The sequence below is a fragment of the Vulpes vulpes genome, chromosome 15 (genome assembly GCF_048418805.1).
Source record: "Vulpes vulpes isolate BD-2025 chromosome 15, VulVul3, whole genome shotgun sequence".
Taxonomy (NCBI): Eukaryota; Metazoa; Chordata; class Mammalia; order Carnivora; family Canidae; genus Vulpes; species Vulpes vulpes.
Genome location: NC_132794.1, coordinates 66705918 through 66711364, shown reverse-complemented (window position 1 = coordinate 66711364; position 5447 = coordinate 66705918). Strand labels below are relative to the sequence as shown.

General features: G+C 46.4%; 1 non-coding gene across 1 annotated transcript; it reads right to left on the bottom strand.

Annotated features, from left to right (window-relative positions):
* Positions 1-5126: 5126 nt before the first annotated feature.
* On the bottom strand, positions 5127-5228 carry LOC112918422 (U6 spliceosomal RNA). Its single transcript, XR_003234685.1, has one exon. It is a non-coding gene; the product is annotated as a U6 spliceosomal RNA (small nuclear RNA).
* Positions 5229-5447: the final 219 nt, after the last annotated feature.

Here is a 5447-nt window from a genome sequence, read left to right as displayed (position 1 = left end):
GCAAGTCCTAGAGAGTTCATCAAACCTGAAGTTGGTCTTGAGGACCCTCAATACACCATCCAGTCAGATCTTCTTTTCCTTTATCCTATTAGTTCTTATACCTAGAAACACTTTGGTTGGGGGGTGGGGGGGAGAGAAGGAGACAAAAATATTTCTTTCAATCCCAAAATATTCCCCCTTTCTGCATTTCTGCTCCCTTCAGACAAAACCCCTTAATCCACTTATCTTTTCTTACATCTCCTTTCAAAATTACAGAAAGAAATTATTTTAAGGAAGCTTGACAATCACGGCAGAGACTCCTGAGGTGTTGTTCTTTCTGGGGGACTATCTTCCAGTTGACAGAAGCATACTTCCTGGATGTTGGTTCCTGATCCCAAGAGCCTTGATTTCTCAGTCTTTACTGCCTCCTTTTACTTTAATTGCCCTCTTTTAAATTAGTTTTTCCCTTTCCCCTCTCCTATAGCATCCATCTATGTTTTTGGTCACTTCAGAATCTGTATCTCTGACACAGTCTCAATATTGAATGTTGGTGTGTGTCTTCCTCTCACACAGCTGAATACATTTCAAAGAATTTTTTTTTCCAGGGAAGCCTAGAGAAAGAAACCATCTGAGTTTCCAAGTGCATGAGTATAAGTACTTGAATCCTCTCTCTGTGAACAAAATTCGATATTCTCTGCTGGACCCCACTGGGTGAGAAATAATTATGTAGATAGTACCTAGTCCTGTTAGTGTCTGTGCTCCAACCTGTTGCCTGCAAGCTCACTCACCTTCAGCAATGAAGTGAATATTTATAAAGGGGATCTACATCTTGACCTGATACACTAATCCACAGAGGCCAAGACCTCCATCGTTCAACCCAAAACATCAAGAAATGACTTCAATATATTTGGCCAGTGACAAGGGCCAACCTTCCCAAAGTCCCACCATCTTGACCGAAAACCTGGAAACTCTACACTCTATCCTTTTTGGCTGGCCCCTCTGGGTCGAGGTAACTAAGACACAGCCACTGGTTTGTTTTAAAACAAAAACAATAATAATCTTTCTTCCCATTCCCTACTTCAATGAGAAGTATTGTTGCAAAGGCAGAGATAATATTAGGATAACATGCATACTGCAGTCTCAACCTCAAAAGGCTGCCTGTCACTCCTGGCAGTATTTCCAGGGCTGCCCTACAGGGCAGGACAGGGCTCCCAAGGCCTTCTGGCAGGGTTTCCAAAAATTTCAGATGGGGGCTTCCAGACTTCCTTTCAGAGGTTTGAGGACTTTATATGAAGATTTTAGGGAATTCTTTGTAGGAACTATAAGACTTGTCAGTTTCCAAACTTCTGCACAGGTGTTATGGGGCTCCCTGGAAGAGGCCATAGACTTCTTCTATGGGCTACTCAGAAGTTGCAGTCAGCAGCTCAGAGCATTGTCTTCAAGGACTACTTCAGAGACTACTTCAAGGGAGTAGGGGATTATATTTATAGTCAAGGAGGCTTCTAGAGGGTCCTATCAGCATATGCTTTCCCCAGCCACCTCCTTTCATTCATTCATTCAGCAAACATTTAGAGAGTATCTACCACATGCTTGGCACTGAGCTGTGTCAGACTTTGACACATAGCATCAATGTCCAGGCTCACAGATAGAGCTGCTCCTAAGGCTCTTCTGCTGGTCGGGGCTGCCACCATCTCCGCCTGCCTTCAGCTCCCATGAGGCCCATGGTCTTTGCAGCTTTGGTTCTCTTCCAAGCTGAGCAGCTCAAGGCTATTAGTCTTTCAGTTGCATGGTTGGGGAGGAGCTATTCATGGGGTCTCCAGCCTCAGTGTTGTTCCAAGCTCTTTCAAAAAGCTTCCTATGGTTTCCTCCTAGGAGAGGAAATCTATATCAACCCACCAACTACAATTCTTAGGCCCTCGGACACTTCTTGGCTGTATTCTGAGGCAACAGTAGGACCCTTCATAGAGTAAAAATCAGAAAAGGCCATTAAGTCAAACACCAGCTCTACCCAGCCACACTTTTGTTGGCCTGGTAGCAACACCTTTCACCACATTTTCATACTAATTCCCTGGAACAAGCCACACCTATAGAAGAATATGTTCTCTCAGGAAACACATGGAGAGTCCCTGGGTGAAGCTCCTCCCATCTTCAAGAGTTTTGCTCAGCCAGAACCTTCTTTCATACCAGCTTCCATTTCAGTCAGCTTCACAACTCTATTCAAGGGACCGACTCCTATTAAAATGAAAATCCCCAGAAGATGTCCAGCTTCCATCAGACTATTTCACACTCCTACTGTGAGTGATCAGATCCCTTCAGAAGAGGTAAGTGAGAGCAGATTTTGCCATTTGAAAGGGAGAGAAAAAACCAATTTGCAGTGGATAACTGAAGAAGACAGAGGCTGCTTAAAGGGGCACGAAAATACAAGTAGGTTACTCTGTTGAATTGCTGGCTGTTGGTTCAACACTGAAAACAAGATCCAAGTGAGTGCTAGAAGTGATGCCTACAACCAGGGGACACACTCCGGGAGAGCAGCAAGGCCAGGACCCAACCTGCATGGCAGGCAGCCTTCTGAAATGGTAATAGGTCATCTCTCCCCTCCAAATATCCCGTAGAGGGACCCCTAAATCCATAGTGATACCCATCTCTGTGCCTTGTGTATTTCCACATCTCTCCCATCCAATAGATAAGAAAAGCCCTGAGGGGTCTTTTAAAGTGAAGGACATCACAGAGGATACTGGTACTGTCACCAGTATCCTAGGTAGTAGGCTCCAGTGGGGGAATAATAACAGTTAGTGTCCACAGTGATATAACACCTAACTCTACTAAGCATTCCCCAAATTGAACTCACTTTACCAACCCAGTATCCTGGAGGTTGGTCCTATCTATTATTTCATTCTCATTTTACTGTTGAGGAAACTGAGGAACAGATTTTAAGTAACTTGTCTGACACCACACAGTTGGTATAATAGCAAGACTTGGCAATCAAGTCTTGGTGGTCCTGCTCTTGACTCGGCTCTAAGGCCGCACCTCTCCATGGTGGCTGGGAATTTCTCTGACAAGACTTATTTCCCATTACTCTTTCTTCCCTTTAGGTATTTCCCCCATCCTATGAATTTAGCTGCCGAAGACCCGCCCTTGGTCCCCTCATCCTCCTGGGACAAAATTTTCCATCTTCTGCCTATTTCGTCAATCCCTTCTAACTTGGCCTTTGCTCTGCTATCCCCTCCCCAAACTTGGAGCCTTGCAGACACCTTCCTCCCCCCCTTCTTTGGAGCTGGGAACTGAGGCAGAGTCTGCAAGGGCAAGAGACCCAACCCACACGGCCAGAGGCCTTATGTGGTCAGCAGGGTGTGAGTGTGCTCGCCTCTCCAGCTTCTTGGAGGCTCTCCACTGTCCCTTCCCTTGCCTCTTGCTCATTGTTGCTCCTGGCCTGTCCCTCCCCCCACCCCATCTATTGTCCTTCCCTCCTTTTTTTGCTGCTGTGTCTGTTTTTCCCCGGCCTTGTTTTCCTTCTGCTACAGGTCAATCTCTGGAATACTATTTTTCTCGGTTTATGTGTTCAATATCTTGCCAAAGGTATCTCTGTGTCTGTTTTTATTGCCCCCCCTTTTTTTTCTTTCAGGCCTGCCACAAGAGGGGAGCAGGAGCTCACAACCCCAGAATAAAATCTGTTCTTTTTAAACACGATGTAGAGGCCTTTGTATCTGTCTCCAGCATCCACTCTGGCACTTGTGCTCCAATATGGTGCTGAAGCCATAGGAACTTACTTTTTCCCCTAAATACGGTCTGCTCTTCACAGGTGCCATTCCTGCTCCTGGAGAGTCTACAACCTGGAACTCAGTGCTCAGCTAACTCCCACTTCTTGTTAAGCCTCAGACACTGCTTCTTCCCCCAGGAGGCATTCCTGGCTGAGGCCTCTCTCCTAAGAGTGCTTCCACGCAGTGTTTCTACTGCCAGAGCAAAGATCACGTGGACTGCGTTTGACTTTTGCTTATACCGTTTTTCCTTAGATTTAGACCTTTGAAGGCAGAGCTTTACTTTGAGACTTACTTCCTTTCCACACAGGACAGTAAAAAGGCTGCTGCTGGTAGCCTTCCCTCACGGCTATTCTCTCCCCACACCATCCTCTGAAATGTTGGCGCATCTTTGCCAAAGTTGAAAATTCTACAAATCCTATCTGGGCTTTTTCTACCCAGTCTCAGGAGACTTCCATACCCTTGGGGGTGGGGTGGAGTTTCTTCTGGGGCTTCTCATGTCAACCTCTTATTTTTATTAATCATGGAAGAAAGCGAGGTTATTAGGTAGAGATTTTGTGGAGTCCTTCCAATAAATGTGTGGGTGGCTCCACTTAGAGGTAGGAAAGCTGGAGAAAACCACTGGCCTGTCAGTCACCCTATCCACTGTCCCTAATAACAGTGTGTGTCTCCCCCCCTGCACCCTCCCCCACCCCGGCCAGCACAACATTGCATTCTTTTCCTTTGTCCAGTGCCCTGAGAAACATCTATTGAAATGCCACATTCATATGTATGTGTGTATGTGTGGGTATGTACATGTGTGTACATGCATGTATACACACTAGGTAGTTCTTTGACATATGCAGGTTTCATTCACACACACGCACACAGAGTTTAGGAGTATAGGATAGGGACGGGATATAGGTCCTAGGTGACAGACAGCTGTTGCCAGAGATAAAAAAAAAAACCATCATGGCCCGGCAGGATAGTCTGCTTCCAGGATCTGTTTATTAACGGAATATTTGGACACCGTCCAGTCAGTTCACGTCCTCTCATTTCTCTGCAGGTTCCCCAACCCTGGTGGGGCGCTGTGAGCCATGGTATGGAGAATTCTCCATTGCTGGCTCCCCACCAACCAGAGCCTCTGGCTGGGCCCTCCTGGCAGAGGCAGGGTCCTGCAGCTGAGCCTTCATGCCCTCTCCAGCAGCTGAGAGCTCAGTTGTCTCTGTTGTGGCACAGTGGTGCCCGGGCTGCCGAGGCTGAGCCCTCCCAGGGACCCTCCTCTCTGCTCCAAGCCTTTGCTTTCAAGTAGCTTTCTTAGGAACTTATGAGGTATGGTAATGGAGGTAATTCCTCAATCGTCTTCTTTTACGTGATCTTTCTTTGCTAGGTTACTTATTTTTCATTTTTTCTAAAAATATGCTTCCCGAATTTGCGTGTCATCCTTGAGCAAGGTGCATGCTAACCTTCTCTGGATTGTTCCAATTGTAGTATATGCACTGCCAAAGCGAGCACTTTTCTTAGCTTTTTAATTTTTATTTTAAATTTTTTTATTGGAGTTCAATTTGCCAACATATAGCATAACACCCAGTGCTCATCCCGCCAAGTGCCCCCCTCAGTGCCCACCACCCAGTCACCCCAACCCCCCGCCCACCTCCCCTTCCACCACCCCTTGTTCATTTCCCAGAGTTAGGAGTCTCTCATGTTTTGTCACCCTCACTGATATTTTCACTC